This window comes from Vicugna pacos, unplaced genomic scaffold, assembly GCF_048564905.1.
Source record: "Vicugna pacos unplaced genomic scaffold, VicPac4 scaffold_20, whole genome shotgun sequence".
In the NCBI taxonomy this organism is placed as follows: Eukaryota; Metazoa; Chordata; class Mammalia; order Artiodactyla; family Camelidae; genus Vicugna; species Vicugna pacos.
In genome coordinates, this window is record NW_027328741.1 from 47,781,443 (window position 1) to 47,800,144 (window position 18,702).

Sequence of the window (18,702 nt, forward strand, 5' to 3'; positions counted from 1 at the left end):
CACACATCAGGGCCAGTGGAATGATCCTGCAGACCGACCTTGGTGTCCTCGGTGCCGTACCGTGCCGGTGCCATCCAAAATGTAGCATCTGATTTTGGGAGATAATGCTGAAGGATATGCTTCATCTTCTCATGCTGTGGACTTGGACCACACTTCCTTGTCCTCTCATCCTTGTGGCTCGGGTGCACGAAGGCAACCACAGAGCTGTTGCGCATCCAGTGCCTGAAACCAAACCATAATCCCAGCCCAGGTTATGAATGTAGCAGATCCTAAGGCTTTTCATTCTGATTTCAAACCCAAGGCCCCCTGGATCCCTCAGACCAAATGCACGATATCTCTGATTCAGCCCCACACGTGCTCTATTGGCAAAATGCCCAATTGGTCCCTGGTCCTGCAGATGCACTGGGTGTGGCCATGGGACATATCGATAATCTCAACCGCGTGTGCCGGTGTGGTGGCCTTCTCATTGGGGTCACAAGTCGGTTTGCTCTCTTGAAAGGACCACCACATCCCACAACGCACTCCAGATCCCTGAGACTCAGCGTGTGCCCTCATCCGTAGCCCTAACACTCCCTGACCGCTGCCTCTGCTACCTCAAATTTGGCAGCTCGGATCTTGGTCTCAGAATCAACTGTGGGGATATTTTGCGCTGGTTTCTTTGAGTTCTGTCAGCCAAGCATCTGCTGTGCACTCTTCTAACACTCAGAGCATCACCTTCAATCCCATGTCTACTCTTCGCTTGAGAGTGTGCGTCCAAGTTAAACAGAGTTTCACCTTTGCTGCTCCATCACCAGGGGTCAGACCCTGCACTGGTTTCCATTCCCTGCTTTGCCTTCTCCTGCTTCCAGGTGTTCTGAGGCCTCATCCTGTCTTTGGAAGAAACAGACCACTCTTCGGCAAGTGTCCTGTGCCAAGGGCTGGGTGAGTGGATGTTTCCATTGCTGTGTACATGGGAGCGAGTGAGCGCAGGTTGCACTGTTTCTCTGCCAACTGGGCATCGGTGAATCAACACTTTCCAGATACACTTCCCAGATATGTGATTTTTGTTTAGCTCTTTGTTTCTATACAGCCGTGGGGGGAGAGATTGTCGGAAGACTCCAGTTTTCACATTGTGTTGGTATCTAATTTGCAGTCTTTAAAAAGTTTAATAGAATTGATTTCCATGTTTTGGGAGTTATACGAAAATAAAGTTAGTTTTTCCAAAATCCTAAATCGACCTAGAAGTCAGACTTGTCAATTTCGGTAACATTTTGTCAGCTCTAAGGAAAATATAGACAGATAGAATGCAAAGTAGCAGTCCAAAGTGTAAAAGTGGTCATATCAACTCTTTACTGTTGAAGCCTCCGAAACCAACAGGAATCATGAAATAGCTATTGGAAACATGAAATAACCCCCAACCTTTAATTCACTTGTGCATGTGGTGCCCTTTACTCCCAATGACACCTAGTGGCCAATGTTGGCATTTCAAGGGGTAACATCCCTCTCTAGGAAAATACAAGAAAAAACAAACCAAATATATACTTTAGGTTTGAATCCAAAAGCACCTCGAGGCATTATACCTTAGAGAACGCTGCTGCAGCTATGCTAGGCTATTGAGAACAAGGTGTTCTTCTTTCAGTGATGAGAACGCTTAATCATCCGATCATGTTGGGTAAAGCAATTTAACGCAACCGTGTCTGCAGCCCCATGATATATTGCACCCGGGGGCTAGACTCAATTGAAAGACTGTCCACATAAGCTGTGTTTTTAATGTCATTGGCCACTTTTACAGTTCAGTTCACTATCTGACTTATAATATTTACCTATACTGTCTTGAAAAACTGAGGCCTAGTACATATTCAAGTTCGTCAAAGGTTCCCCTCATTTACCACTCTCCCTTCACCCCAGAGAAGACACAAACCCAGCATTTGCTGAATCTAGCGGAAGGCCTTCGTTTCTTTGTGTGAGCTAAGTATTCAATTCCTATCTATTTCAGTCGAGACTCTTTGACCTTTAAGGAGTTCACTGTTTTTGCAGAGTGTGTAGCTGGAGGAAATCTAATTCGAGGAGGGGCTTGCCCTTCTCGTACTGGCTTCATTGCAGCTCAGGTACTGATCCTTCCAAATGGATGCCTGAGTGGAGTGGACGGAAGAGCAAGTGCTTGTTAGCTGGGCCCTAACATGGGAAAAGGCTTACCTGGGCTTGGTGCACTTTGGTCTGAATGGCTTGGAAATGCCCCTTGGGACGTGTGGATTCTCAAGGCCTCTTCCAAGAATATGAGCGTTTTGATCACCTCTGCCATCTCTTCTCTTTTAGACGTCAGGGATCTTGGACCCGTTCTTGGAGCAGAGAATTGAGGAAATTCCTCAAGTCCACGTTGGCACTCCGTATGTTTCTGCCAGTATCAGCGAGGTTCAATAGGTCTCATGAATGTCTTTCGAGCCTGGTATCCTCTACAGCTGTCTCCAGGCCAGTAATCTCCATTGTAGCAGAAAATCTCTCATCAATGTGTTCGCATCTCTCCTCAATCCATGCAGCCAGCTTTTTGGCCAGCTTCTCTTCGTATCTCCCATACAGTCGACTTCAACAGGACTGGGCAAGTCTGAAGGTACCTCGGAGACTCACCAGTAAGGTGATGACAGGCAGATCTACCACCATCTGGCCTTTCAGGTCTGGAAACTGACCCGTGAACTCAGGTCTTTGGGCAGCAGCAGTATCTCGAACTCACAGAGCTTCCCGGACCAAAGACCTAAGCTGAGCTCCACAGAGAGCGGCAGCCCCTCCATCACACTGATCCACCCACAGAACTCTGCCCGGTTACCTAGGATCCACCGGCCACAACAAGCCTCGCGGTACAAACCAACATTCCACCTGGAATCCAACCGGTAACTGCCATCCCCAAAGGCTGCTGCATCTTGTCAGTGTTGGGGGAGGGGCTGCATCCGACGAGAGGTTCCTAAGCTAAATGTGATTCTACCCACTAGCGTCCAATGGGCCTTTGTACTTCCCTCTTTCCTTTTCTTCAGATCTGTATGCACAGTACCAACGGAGGCAAGTGTGTCCATTTTCAGTTGATGGTTTCACACGTCTTTAAACTTTCTAACAGTTCACAGTACCCAGAGACCCTCTAAAGGAAACTTATGTTCCAGTAATATCCGTACACCCGGAATACATATCCGTCGGTTGATTTCTGCTGAAACACCCGCACTCTCAGGACATGGATCCATTGGTTTCATGGGGGCTGAAATTCCTAGAAATGAAACCAACCCCAATGTGCACTTTACTGTCTGTCTCTTTTGCTCTTAGTACACTTTTGCAGAGCAACTTATCTTTGTTAAAGGCTTATGCCATTTCTTCTCGAAGTAGGGTTTTATATGGCATTCATTCATCCTGTTGGAAGGCTTGCAAGTCTATATCACGGACTAGGAATCCATTTGACTCCAAATCGGCATTTGGGTTAGGTCACGATATGCTCTTATTAATCAACATTAACGAATATAAATGCACGCCTCTGATTTCCGAATACAAGTGTGCTGAGTACATGCAAACAGCGATACTGGGTCGATGCGTACTGAATGATCCTTGACATCACCTTGAGTGTTTCCTTTTGAATAATCATGATTCCCTTGGTATATGTCAGCCAACCGTACCCTTTGGGTGCATGTTTGTTTGTTTGATTTTTGTTGGTCTGCTTCTCGTTTGTTTTGCAAACACGTCAGGCCATGCATCTCTCCGTTCGCTTCAAACAGAGAGTCATATAAGCTGATTCACTTAAGATAGTGCTTCCACTCACCTATGATTTCCTGCTTCCCTCTTCCATTTTATGGTTTTGATGTCCTCCTTGCCTTCTTCTGGTTTCTTCTTTGCCACTCATGCTCTTCTTGCATTTCCAATAATGGTTTACTTCTTTCCATTTCATCTTGCTGCTTTTCTATTCACAGGAGAATTCTCAACCTTTCTTGTAGGATAATTTTCGTACTGCTGATTTCTTTTAAGATTTCCCGTCTGTGGAATTCTCTAGCTCTGCCGTTATTAGAAATGGCGGTCATGTGGCCTAGGCTACCCTAGATGGCAGCATTTTGCCCTTCAGGGTATGGTCTATGTCCTGGCACTCCTCCCTGTCCTGCAATATTGCTGCCGATATATCAGCTGAAACCTCTCTGGAGGTTCTCTTGTGACTAAGTTGCTTTCCTCCAGGCGAATTTTAAATCCCTGGGATGCTCATGAACTTCGTTGATTTGAATCATACAGCTGCTGGTAGGTCTATTGGGATTCCACCTCCTTTGGACGCTGTGTACTTCCTGAATTCGCATAGATGATTCTTTCTTGGCTTTCAGCAAGTTTCAGTCTGATTTTTCTACAGATAAATTTTCAGACATCTTTGTTTCATTATCAGTTGCTTTTCCATCTGTGACTCTTATGAATCCTAGTCTTACATGCCTTGTCTTACCCCAGGATTCAACAGCAATGTTTCCATTGGTTTGCACTTGCTTTCCTATGTCTGCTTCTGACCGAGGGTTTACTGTTCCCCTGTCTTCACATTCATTCACGCGTCCCTCTGCATTATTTGGTCTGCTTAGGACTGAATTTTAGCCCTGATATTATCTCATCCACTGAGTTTTCTGATACTATTTGTTTCGCCTTTAGGCTTTCTCTTCCCCTTTTCTGGTATTCTGCCTTATATGATTCTGAGACACTGTTGTTCTTCAGTGTTTCCCTCACCTCCGTTTTTAAATTTTCTCTGGATTGCGTTTTGCAGTCTAGGTTTTTGAAAGCTTATGTTTTGGGCTTTCAATCTCTTTGGAACTGAAAATGGTATTTCCTGTTTCTTTTTCTGCACTTCTTCACCTCTACTGGTCAGGTAAAATCAGGTATCTAATGTAGACTTCTAGGGCTTTGTTAAGTGAAAAATTTGGAATCTTGGCTCTATGCAATTCCATGGGATTTCTGTGAGGACAGTTTCTCCTAGACATTGATGCAATGTCCTGTTCCTGTGTTTGTTGTCTGGTATATCTCCAATTGCTGGTGTTGCCTTTATTGTGATGAACACCCCATACTATTTCGATTAGCATAACCGTAGTTTGATTACGCTTATCTCACAATTCTAAAAGTGCACAGGACACTTCCTCTGGTGGAAATGAAGCTTCTAAAGGTTCTCAGCTCTGCATTCTGCTCCATGTCACTTTGGAGTGTTTCCAAAACTGCAAACTGAGAGTGCGCTTGTGCTTTGTAGTGCCACGGGAATGTCCCAATGAAACCAGTTCTTCCCAGAACTTCTCTGCCTACAGAAACACCAGTGGAAGCATATCAATGGATGTCACACGTCAGGGCCAGTGGAATGATCCCGCAGACCGACCTTGGTGTCCTCGGTGCCGTACCGTGCCGGTGCCATCCAAAATGGAGCATCTGCTTTTGGGAGATAATGCTGAAGGAAATGCTTCAACTTCTCACGCTGTGGACTTGGACCACTCTCCCTTGTCCTCTCATCCTTATGGCATGGGTGCATGTAGGCCACAACAGAGCTGTTGCGTATCCTGTGCCTCAAACCAAACCATAATCCCAGCCCAGGTTATGAATGTAGCAGATCCTAAGGCTTTTCATTCTGATTTCAAACCCAAGGCCACCTAGATCACTCAGACCAGTTGCACGATATCTCTGATTCAGCCCCACACGTGCTCTATTGGCAAAATGCCCAATTGGTCCCTGGTCCTGCAGATGCACTGGGTGTGGCCATGGGACATATCGATAATCTCAACCGCGCGTGCAAGTGTGGTGGCTTCTCACTGGGGTCACAGGTCGGTTTGCTCTCTTGATAGGACCCACCACATCCCACAATGCACTCCAGATCCCTGAGACTCAGCGTGTGCCATCATCCATAGCCCTATCCCTCCCTGACCGCTGCCTCTGCTACGTCAAATTTGGCAGCTTGGATCTTGGCCTCAGAATCAACTGTGGGGATATTTTGCGCTGGTTTCTTTGAGTTCTGTCAGCCAAGCATCTGCTGTGCACTCTTCTAACACTCAGCGCATCACCTTCAATCCCATGTCTCCTGTACACTTGAGAGTGTGCGTCCAAGTTAAACAGAGTTTCACATTTGCTGCTCCATCACCAGGGGTCAGACCCTGCACTGGTTTCCATTCCCTGCTTTGCCTTCTCCTGCTTCCAGGGCTTCTGAGGCCTTATCCTGTCTTTGGAAGTAACAGACCTCTCTTCGGCAAGTGTCCTGTGCCAAGGGCTGGGTGAGTGGATGTTTCCATTGCTGTGTACATGGGAGCGAGTGAGCGCAGTTGGTACTGCTTCTCTGCCAACTGGGCATCGATGAATCACCACTTTCCAGATACACTTCCCAGATATGTGATTTTTGTTTAGCTCTTTGTTTCTATACAGCCGTGGTGGGAGGGATTTTCCGAAGACTCCAGTTTTGACATTGTGTTGATATCTCATTTGCAGCCTTTAAAAAGTTTAATAGATTTGATTTCCATGTTTTAAGAGTTATACGAAAATGAAGTTAGTTTTTGAAACATCCTAAATCGACCTAGAAGCCAGACTTGTCAATTTCGGTAACATTTTTTCAGTTCTAAGGAAAACATAGACAGATAGAATGCAAAGTAGCAGTCCAAACTGTAAAAGGGGTCATGTCAACTCTTTACTGTTGAAGCCTCCGAAACCAACAGGACCATGAAATAGCTATTGGAAACATGATATAACCCCCAACCTTGGTTTCACTTGTGCATGTGGTGCCCTTTACTCCCAATGACACCTACTGGCCAATGTTGGCATTTCAAGGGGTAACATCCCTCTCTAGGAAAATACAAGAGGAAACAAACCAAATATATACATTTAGGTTTGAATCCAAAATCACCTACAGGCATTATAGCTTTGAGAACCCTGCTGCAGCTATGCTAGTCTATTGAGAACCAGGTGTTCTTCTATCAGTGATGAGGACGCTTAATCATCCGATCATGTTGGGTAAAGCAATTTAAAGCAACCGAGTCTGCACCCCCATGATATAGTGCCCACGGGGTCTTGACTCAATGAAAGAATGTCCACATAAGCTGTGTCTTTAAAGTCATTGGTGACTTTTACAGTTCCGTTCACTATCTGACTTATAATATTTACCTATACTGTCTTGAAAAACTGAGGCCAAATACATATACAAGTTCAGTCAAAGAGTCCCCTCACTTACCACACTCCCTTCACCCCAGAGAAGACCCAAACCCAGCATTTGCTGAATCTAGTGGAAGGCCATCGTTTCTTTGTGTGAGATAATTATTCATATGCTATCTATTTCAGTCTAGAATTTTAGACCTTTAAGGAGTTCACTGTTGTTCACAGAGGGTAAAGCTGGAGGAACTCTGATTCGAGGAGGGGCTTGCCATTCTCGAACTGGCTTCATTGCAGCTCAGGTACTGATCCTTCCAAATGGATGCCTGACTGGAGGGGAGGGAAGAGCAAGTGCTTGTTATCTAGGCCCAAACCTGGGAAAATGCTTACCTGGGCTTGGTGCACTTTGGTCTGAATGGCTTGGAAATGCCCTTTGGAACGTGTGGATTCTCACGACCTCTTCCAAGAACATGAGCGTTTTGATCACCTCTGCCATCTCTTCTCTTTTAGATGTCAGGGATCTTGGACCCGTTCTTGGAGCAGAGAATTGAGGAATTTCCTCAAGTCCACGTTGGCACTCCGTATGTTTCTGCCAGTATCAGCGTGGTTCAGTATGTCTCATGAATGTCTTTCGAGCCTGGTATCCTCTACAGCTGTCTCCAGGCCAGTAATCTCCATTGTAGCAGAACATCTCTCATCAATGTGTTCGCATCTCTCCTCAATCCGTGCAGCCAGCTTTTCGGCCAGCTTCTCTTCGTATCTCCCATACAGTCGACTTCAACAGGACTGGGCATGTCTGAAAGTAGCTCGGAGCCTCACCAGTAAGCTGGTGGCAGGCAGATCTTCCACTGTCTGCCCGTTCAGGTTCTGGAAACTGACCCGTGAACTCAGGTCTTTGGGCAGCAGCAGTATCTCGAACTGACACAGCTTCCCGGACCAGAGACCTAAGCCAAGCTCCACAGAGGGCGGCAGCCCCTCCATCACACTGATCCACCCACAGAACTCTGCCCGGTTACCTAGGATCCACCGGCCACAACAAGCCTCGCGGTACACACCAACATTTCCACCTGGAATCCAACGGGTAACTGCCATCCCCAATGGCTGCTGCATCTTGTCAGTGTTGGGGGAGGGGCTGCATCCGACGAGAGGTTCCTAAGCTAAATGTGATTCTACCCACTAGCGTCCCATGGGCCTTTGTTCTTCCCTCTTTCCTTTTCTTCAGATCTGTATGCACAGTACCAACGGAGGCAAGTGTGTCCATTTTCAGTTGATGGTTTCACACGTCTTTAAACTTTCTAACAGTTCACAGTACACAGAGACCCACTAAAGGAAACTTATGTTCCTGTAATATCCGTACACCCGGAATACATATCCGTCGGTTGATTTCTGCTGAAACACCCGCACTCTCAGGACATGGATCCATTGGTTTCATGGGGGCTGAAATTCCTAGAAATGAAACCAACCCCAATGTGCACTTTACTGTCTGTCTCTTTTGCTCTTAGTACACTTTTGCAGAGCTACTTGTCTTTGTTAAAGGCTTATGCCATTTCTTCTCGAAGAAGGGTTTTATATGGCATTCATTCATCCTGTTGGAAGACTTGCAAGTCTATATCACGGACTAGGAATCCATTTGACTCCAAATCGGCATTTGGGTTAGGTCACGATATGCTCTTATTAATCAACATTGACGAATATAAATGCACGCCTCTGATTTCCGAATACAAGTGTGCTGAGTACATGCAAGCCGCGATACTGGGTCGATGCGTACTGAATGATCCTTTACATCACCTTGAGTATTTCCTTTTGAGTAATCATGGTTCCCTTGGTATATGTCAGCCAACAGTCCCCTTTGAGTGCATGTTTGTTTGTTTGATTTTTGTTGGTCTGCTTCTCGTTTGTTTTGCAAACACGTCAGGCCATCCATCTCTCCGTTCGCTTCAAACAGAGAGTCATACAAGCCGATTCACTTAAGATAGTGCTTCCAATCACCTATGATTTCCTGCTTCCCTCTCCCATCTTTAGGGTATTGATGTCCTCCTTGCCTTCTTCTGGTTTCTTCTTGGCCACTCATGCTCTTCTTGCATTTCCAATAATGGTTTTCTTCTTTCCATTTCATCTTGCTGCTTTTCTATTCAGGGGAGAATTCACAACCTTTCTTGTAGGATAAGTTTCCAACTGCTGAATTCTTTTAAGATTTGCCGGTCTGTGGAATTCTCTAGCTCTGCCGTTATTAGAAATGGCGGTCATGTGGCCTAGGCTACCCTAGATGGCAGCATTTTGCCCTTCAGGGTATGGTCTATGTCCTGGCACTCCTCCCTGTCCTGCAATATTGCTGCCGATATATCAGCTGAAACCCCTCTGGAGGTTCTCTTGTGACTATGTTGCTTTCCTCCAGGCGCATTTTAAATCCCTGGGATGCTCATGAACTTCGTTGATTTGAATCATACAGCTGCTGGTAGGTCTATTGGGATTCCACCTCCTTTGGACGCTGTGTACTTCCTGAATTCGCATAGATGATTCTTTCTAGGCTTTCAGCAAGTTTCAGTCTGATTTTTCTACAGATAACTTTTCAGACATATTTTGTTTCTTTATCTCTTGCTTTTCCATCTGGGACTCTTTCGAATCCTAGTCTTTCATGCCTTGTCTTACCCGAGGATTCAACAGCAATGTTTTCATTGGTTTGCACTTGCTTTCCTATGTCTGCTTCTGACCGAGGGTTTACTGTTCCCCTGTCTTCACATTCATTCACGCGTCCCTCTGCATTATTTGGTCTGCTTAGGACTGAATTTTAGCCCTGATATTATCTCATCCACTGAGTTTTCTGATATTATTTGTTTCACCTTTAGGCTTTCTCTTCCCCTTTTCTGGTATTCTGCCTTTTATGATTCTGAGACACTGTTGTTCTTCAGTGTTTCCCTCACCTCCATTTTCAATTTTTTCTCTGGATTGCGTTTTGCAGTCTAGTTTTTTGAAAGCTTATCTTTTGGGCCTTCAATCTCTGTGGAACTGAAAATGTATTTCCTGTTTCTTTTACTGTACTTCTTCACCTCTACTGGTCAGGTAATATCAGGTATCTAATGTAGACTTCTAGGGCTTTGTTAAGTGAAAAACTTGGAATCTTGGCTCTATTCAATTCCATGGGATTTCTGTGAGGACCGTTTCTCCTAGACATTGATGCCATGTCCTGTTCCTGTGTTTGTTGTCTGGTATATCTCCAATTGCTGGTGTTGCCTTTATTGTGATGAACACCCCATACTATTTCGATTAGCATAACCGTAGTTTGATTACGCTTATCTCACAATTCTAAAAGTGCACAGGACACTTCCTCTGGTGGAAATGAAGCTTCTAAAGGTTCTCAGCTCTGCATTCTGCTCCATGTCACTTTGGAGTGTTTCCAAAACTGCAAACTGAGAGTGCGCTTGTGCTTTGTAGTGCCACGGGAATGTCCCAGTGAAACCAGTTCTTCCCAGAGCTTCTCTGCCTACAGAAACACCAGTGGAAGCATATCAATGGATGTGACACATCAGGGCCAGTGGAATGATCCCGCAGACCGACCTTGGTGTCCTCGGTGCCGTACCGTGCCGGTGCCATCCAAAATGGAGCATCTGCTTTTGGGAGATAATGCTGAAGGAAATGCTTCATCTTCTCACGCTGTGGACTTGGACCACTCTCCCTTGTCCTCTCATCCTTGTGGCACGGGTGCACGAAGGCAACCACAGAGCTCTTGCATATCCTGTGCCTCAAACCAAACCATAATCCCAGCCCAGGTTATGAATGTAGCAGATCCTAAGGCTTTTCATTCTGATTTCAAACCCAAGGCCACCTAGATCACTCAGACCCGATGCACGATATCTCTGATTCAGCCCCACACGTGCTCTATTGGCAAAATGCCCAATTGGTCCCTGGTCCTGCAGATGCACTGGGTGTGGCCATGGGACATATCGATAATCTCAACCGCACGTGCCAGTGTGGTGACATTCTCACTGGGGTCACAGGTCGGTTTGCTCTCTTGATAGGACCTACCACATCCCACAATGCACTCCAGATCCCTGAGACTCAGCGTGTGCCATCATCCATAGCCCTATCCCTCCCTGACCGCTGCCTCTGCTACGTCAAGTTTGGCAGCTCGGATCTTGGTCTCAGAATCAACTGTGGGGATATTTTGCGCTGGTTTCTTTGAGTTCTGTCAGCCAAGCATCTGCTGTGCACTCTTCTAACACTCAGCGCATCACCTTCAATCCCATGTCTCCTGTCCGCTTGAGAGTGTGCGTCCAAGTTAAACAGAGTTTCACCTTTGCTGATCCATCACCAGAGGTCAGACCCTGCATTGGTTTCCATTCCCTGCTTTGCCTTCTCCTGCTTCCAGGGGTTCTGAGGCCTTATCCTGTCTTTGGAAGTAACAGACCTCTCTTCGGCAAGTGTCCTGTGCCAAGGGCTGGGTGAGTGAATGTTTCCATTGCTGTGTACATGGGAGCGAGTGAGCGCAGTTGGCACTGCTTCTCTGCCAACTGGGCATCGATGAATCACCACTTTCCAGATACACTTCCCAGATATGTGATTTTTGTTTAGCTCTTTGTTTCTATACAGCCGTGGTGGGAGGGATTTTCCGAAGACTCCAGTTTTGACATTGTGTTGATCTCTCATTTGCAGCCTTTAAAAAGTTTAATAGATTTGATTTCCATGTTTTGAGAGTTATACGAAAATGAAGTTAGTTTTTGAAACATCCTAAATCGACCTAGAAGCCAGACTTGTCAATTTCGGTAACATTTTGTCAGTTCTAAGGAAAACATAGACAGATAGAATGCAAAGTAGCAGTCCAAACTGTAAAAGCGGTCATGTCAGCTCTTTACTGTTGAAGCCTCCGAAACCAACAGGAACCACGAAATAGCTATTGGAAACATGATATAACCCCCAACCTTGGTTTCACTTGTGCATGTGGTGCCCTTTACTCCCAATGACACCTACTGGCCAATGTTGGCATTTCAAGGGGTAACATCCCTCTCTAGGAAAATACAAGAGGAAACAAACCAAATATATACATTTAGGTTTGAATCCAAAATCACCTAGAGGCATTATAGCTTTGAGAACCCTGCTGCAGCTATGCTAGTCTATTGAGAACCAGGTGTTCTTCTATCAGTGATGAGAACGCTTAATCTTCCGATCATGTTGGGTAAAGCAATTTAACGCAACCAGTCTGCACCCCCATGATATAGTGCGCACGGGGGCTTGACTCAATGAAAGAATGTCCAAAAAAGCAGTGTCTTTAATGTCATTGGCGACTTTTACAGTTCCGTTCACTATCTGACTTATAATATTTACCTATACTGTCTTGAAAAGCTGAGGCCAAATACATATACAAGTTCAGTCAAAGAGTCCCCTCACTTACTACACTCCCTTCACCCCAGAGAAGACACAAACCCAGCATTTGCTGAATCTAGCGGAAGGCCATCGTTTCTTTGTGTGAGATAATTATTCATATGCTATCTATTTCAGTCGAGACTTTTAGACCTTTAAGGAGTTCACTGTTGTTCACAGAGGGTAAAGCTGGAGGAACTCTGATTCGAGGAGGGGCTTGCCCTTCTCGTACTGGCTTCATTGCAGCTCAGGTACTGATCCTTCCAAATGGATGCCTCAGTGGAGGGGAGGGAAGAGCAAGTGCTTGTTATCTAGGCCCAAACCTGGGAAAAGGCTTACTTGGGCTTGGTGCACTTTGGTCTGAATGGCTTGGAAATGCCCCTTGGGACGTGTGGATTCTCACGACCTCTTCCAAGAACATGAGCGTTTTGATCACCTCTGCCATCTCTTCTCTTTTAGATGTCAGGGATCTTGGACCCGTTCTTGGAGCAGAGAATTGAGGAACTTCCTCAAGTCCACGTTGGCACTCCGTATGTTTCTGCCAGTATCAGCGAGGTTCAATATGTCTCATGAATGTCTTTCGAGCCTGGTATCCTCTACAGCTGTCTCCAGGCCAGTAATCTCCATTGTAGCAGAACATCTCTCATCAATGTGTCCGCATCTCTCCTCAATCCGTGCAGCCAGCTTTTCGGCCAGCTTCTCTTCGTATCTCCCATACAGTCGACTTCAACAGGACTGGGCATGTCTGAAAGTAGCTCGGAGCCTCACCAGTAAGCTGATGGCAGGCAGATCTTCCACTGTCTGCCCGTTCAGGTTCTGGAAACTGACCCGTGAACTCAGGTCTTTGGGCAGCAGCAGTATCTCGAACTGACACAGCTTCCCGGACCAGAGACCTAAGCCAAGCTCCACAGAGGGCGGCAGCCCCTCCATCACACTGATCCACCCACAGAACTCTGCCCGGTTACCTAGGATCCACTGGCCACAACAAGCCTCGCGGTACACACCAACATTTCCACCTGGAATCCAACGGGTAACTGCCATCCCCAATGGCTGCTGCATCTTGTCAGTGTTGGGGGAGGGGCTGCATCCGACGAGAGGTTCCTAAGCTAAATGTGATTCTACCCACTAGCGTCCCATGGGCCTTTGTTCTTCCCTCTTTCCTTTTCTTCAGATCTGTATGCACAGTACCAACGGAGGCAAGTGTGTCCATTTTCAGTTGATGGTTTCACACGTCTTTAAACTTTCTAACAGTTCACAGTACACAGAGACCCACTAAAGGAAACTTATGTTCCTGTAATATCCGTACACCCGGAATACATATCCGTCGGTTGATTTCTGCTGAAACACCCGCACTCTCAGGACATGGATCCATTGGTTTCATGGGGGCTGAAATTCCTAGAAATGAAACCAACCCCAATGTGCACTTTACTGTCTGTCTCTTTTGCTCTTAGTACACTTTTGCAGAGCTACTTGTCTTTGTTAAAGGCTTATGCCATTTCTTCTCGAAGAAGGGTTTTATATGGCATTCATTCATCCTGTTGGAAGACTTGCAAGTCTATATCACGGACTAGGAATCCATTTGACTCCAAATCGGCATTTGGGTTAGGTCACGATATGCTCTTATTAATCAACATTGACGAATATAAATGCACGCCTCTGATTTCCGAATACAAGTGTGCTGAGTACATGCAAGCCGCGATACTGGGTCGATGCGTACTGAATGATCCTTTACATCACCTTGAGTATTTCCTTTTGAGTAATCATGGTTCCCTTGGTATATGTCAGCCAACAGTCCCCTTTGAGTGCATGTTTGTTTGTTTGATTTTTGTTGGTCTGCTTCTCGTTTGTTTTGCAAACACGTCAGGCCATCCATCTCTCCGTTCGCATCAAACAGAGAGTCATACAAGCCGATTCACTTAAGATAGTGCTTCCAATCACCTATGATTTCCTGCTTCCCTCTCCCATCTTTAGGGTATTGATGTCCTCCTTGCCTTCTTCTGGTTTCTTCTTGGCCACTCATGCTCTTCTTGCATTTCCAATAATGGTTTTCTTCTTTCCATTTCATCTTGCTGCTTTTCTATTCAGGGGAGAATTCACAACCTTTCTTGTAGGATAAGTTTCCAACTGCTGAATTCTTTTAAGATTTGCCGGTCTGTGGAATTCTCTAGCTCTGCCGTTATTAGAAATGGCGGTCATGTGGCCTAGGCTACCCTAGATGGCAGCATTTTGCCCTTCAGGGTATGGTCTATGTCCTGGCACTCCTCCCTGTCCTGCAATATTGCTGCCGATATATCAGCTGAAACCCCTCTGGAGGTTCTCTTGTGACTATGTTGCTTTCCTCCAGGCGCATTTTAAGTCCCTGGGATGCTCATGAACTTCGTTGATTTGAATCATACAGCTGCTGGTAGGTCTATTGGGATTCCACCTCCTTTGGACGCTGTGTACTTCCTGAATTCGCATAGATGATTCTTTCTAGGCTTTCAGCAAGTTTCAGTCTGATTTTTCTACAGATAACTTTTCAGACATTTTTTGTTTCTTTATCTCTTGCTTTTCCATCTGGGACTCTTTCGAATCCTAGTCTTTCATGCCTTGTCTTATCCGAGGATTCAACAGCAATGTTTTCATTGGTTTGCACTTGCTTTCCTATGTCTGCTTCTGACCGAGGGTTTACTGTTCCCCTGTCTTCACATTCATTCACGCGTCCCTCTGCATTATTTGGTCTGCTTAGGACTGAATTTTAGCCCTGATATTATCTCATCCACTGAGTTTTCTGATATTATTTGTTTCGCCTTTAGGCTTTCTCTTCCCCTTTTCTGGTATTCTGCCTTTTATGATTCTGAGACACTGTTGTTCTTCAGTGTTTCCCTCACCTCCGTTTTCAATTTTTTCTCTGGATTGCGTTTTGCAGTCTAGGTTTTTGAAAGCTTATCTTTTGGGCCTTCAATCTCTTTGGAACTGAAAATGGTATTTCCTGTTTCTTTTTCTGTACTTCTTCACCTCTACTGATCAGGTAATATCAGGTATCTAATGTAGACTTCTAGGGCTTTGTTAAGTGAAAAATTTGGAATCTTGGCTCTATGCAATTCCATGGGATTTCTGTGAGGACAGTTTCCCCTAGACATTGATGCCATGTCCTGTTCCTGTGTTTGTTGTCTGGTATCTCTCCATTTGCTGGTGTTGCGTTTTTTGTGATGAACACCCCATACTATTTCGATTAGCATAACCGTAGTTTGATTACGCTTATCTCACAATTCTAAAAGTGCACAGGACACTTCCTCTGGTGGAAATGAAGCTTCTAAAGGTTCTCAACTCTGCATTCTGCTCCATGGCACTTTGGAGTGTTTCCAAAACTGCAAACTGAGAGTGCGCTTGTGCTTTGTAGTGCCACGGGAATGTCCCAGTGAAACCAGTTCTTCCCAGAGCTTCTCTGCCTACAGAAACACCAGTGGAAGCATATCAATGGATGTGACACATCAGGGCCAGTGGAATGATCCCGCAGACCGACCTTGGTGTCCTCGGTGCCGTACCGTGCCGGTGCCATCCAAAATGGAGCATCTGCTTTTGGGAGATAATGCTGAAGGAAATGCTTCATCTTCTCACGCTGTGGACTTGGACCACTCTCCCTTGTCCTCTCATCCTTGTGGCACGGGTGCACGAAGGCAACCACAGAGCTCTTGCATATCCTGTGCCTCAAACCAAACCATAATCCCAGCCCAGGTTATGAATGTAGCAGATCCTAAGGCTTTTCATTCTGATTTCAAACCCAAGGCCACCTAGATCACTCAGACCCGATTCACGATATCTCTGATTCAGCCCCACACGTGCTCTATTGGCAAAATGCCCAATTGGTCCCTGGTCCTGCAGATGCACTGGGTGTGGCCATGGGACATATCGATAATCTCAACCGCACGTGCCGGTGTGGTGACATTCTCACTGGGGTCACAGGTCGGTTTGCTCTCTTGATAGGACCTACCACATCCCACAATGCACTCCAGATCCCTGAGACTCAGCGTGTGCCATCATCCATAGCCCTATCCCTCCCTGACCGCTGCCTCTGCTACGTCAAGTTTGGCAGCTCGGATCTTGGTCTCAGAATCAACTGTGGGGATATTTTGTGCTGGTTTCTTTGAGTTCTGTCAGCCAAGCATCTGCTGTGCACTCTTCTAACACTCAGCGCATCACCTTCAATCCCATGTCTCCTGTCCGCTTGAGAGTGTGCGTCCAAGTTAAACAGAGTTTCACCTTTGCTGATCCATCACCAGAGGTCAGACCCTGCACTGGTTTCCATTCCCTGCTTTGCCTTCTCCTGCTTCCAGGGCTTCTGAGGCCTTATCCTGTCTTTGGAAGTAACAGACCTCTCTTCGGCAAGTGTCCTGTGCCAAGGGCTGGGTGAGTGGATGTTTCCATTGCTGTGTACATGGGAGCGAGTGAGCGCAGTTGGCACTGCTTCTCTGCCAACTGGGCATCGATGAATCACCACTTTCCAGATACACTTCCCAGATATGTGATTTTTGTTTAGCTCTTTGTTTCTATACAGCCGTGGTGGGAGGGATTTTCCGAAGACTCCCGTTTTGACATTGTGTTGATCTCTCATTTGCAGCCTTTAAAAAGTTTAATAGATTTGATTTCCATGTTTTGAGAGTTATACGAAAATGAAGTTAGTTTTTGAAACATCCTAAATCGACCTTGAAGCCAGACTTGTCAATTTCGGTAACATTTTGTCAGTTCTAAGGAAAACATAGACAGATAGAATGCAAAGTAGCAGTCCAAACTGTAAAAGCGGTCATGTCAGCTCTTTACTGTTGAAGCCTCCGAAACCAACAGGAACCATGAAATAGCTATTGGAAACATGATATAACCCCCAACCTTGGTTTCACTTGTGCATGTGGTGCCCTTTACTCCCAATGACACCTACTGGCCAATGTTGGCATTTCAAGGGGTAACATCCCTCTCTAGGAAAATACAAGAGGAAACAAACCAAATATATACATTTAGGTTTGAATCCAAAATCACCTAGAGGCATTATAGCTTTGAGAACCCTGCTGCAGCTATGCTAGTCTATTGAGAACCAGGTGTTCTTCTATCAGTGATGAGAACGCTTAATCATCCGATCATGTTGGGTAAAGCAATTTAACGCAACCGAGTCTGCACCCCCATGATATAGTGCGCACGGGGGCTTGACTCAATGAAAGAATGTCCAAAAAAGCAGTGTCTTTAATGTCATTGGCGACTTTTACAGTTCCGTTCACTATCTGACTTATAATATTTACCTATACTGTCTTGAAAAGCTGAGGCCAAATACATATACAAGTTCAGTCAAAGAGTCCCCTCACTTACCACACTCCCTTCACCCCAGAGAAGACACAAACCCAGCATTTGCTGAATCTAGCGGAAGGCCATCGTTTCTTTGTGTGAGATAATTATTCATATGCTATCTATTTCAGTCGAGACTTTTAGACCTTTAAGGAGTTCACTGTTGTTCACAGAGGGTATAGCTGGAGGAACTCTGATTCGAGGAGGGGCTTGCCCTTCTCGTACTGGCTTCATTGCAGCTCAGGTACTGATCCTTCCAAATGGATGCCTCAGTGGAGGGGAGGGAAGAGCAAGTGCTTGTTATCTAGGCCCAAACCTGGGAAAAGGCTTACCTGGGCTTGGTGCACTTTGGTCTGAATGGCTTGGAAATGCCCCTTGGGACGTGTGGATTCTCACGACCTCTTCCAAGAACATGAGCGTTTTGATCACCTCTGCCATCTCTTCTCTTTTAGATGTCAGGGATCTTGGACCCGTTCTTGGAGCAGAGAATTGAGGAACTTCCTCAAGTCCACGTTGGCACTCCGTATGTTTGTGCCAATATCAGCGAGGTTCAATATGTCTCATGAATGTCTTTCGAGCCTGGTATCCTCTACAGCTGTCTCCAGGCCAGTAATCTCCATTGTAGCAGAACATCTCTCATCAATGTGTCCGCATCTCTCCTCAATCCGTGCAGCCAGCTTTTTGGCCAGCTTCTCTTCGTATCTCCCATACAGTCGACTTCAACAGGACTGGGCATGTCTGAAAGTACCTCGGAGCCTCACCAGTAAGCTGATGGCAGGCAGATCTTCCACTGTCTGCCCGTTCAGGTTCTGGAAACTGACCCGTGAACTCAGGTCTTTGGGCAGCAGCAGTATCTCGAACTGACACAGCTTCCCGGACCAGAGACCTAAGCCAAGCTCCACAGAGGGCGGCAGCCCCTCCATCACACTGATCCACCCACAGAACTCTGCC

General features: G+C 45.9%; 1 protein-coding gene across 1 annotated transcript in view; it reads left to right on the forward strand.

Moving 5' to 3' along the window:
* Positions 1–13,156, forward strand: part of LOC140693684 (uncharacterized) — a 65,765-nt gene extending 52,609 nt beyond the window's left edge. The window contains exon 17 of the mRNA XM_072957391.1: positions 12,898–13,156. The gene's annotated coding sequence lies outside the window, so the exon portion shown is untranslated. The remainder of the gene's footprint in view (positions 1–12,897) is intronic.
* The last annotated feature ends 5,546 nt before the right edge of the window (positions 13,157–18,702 follow it).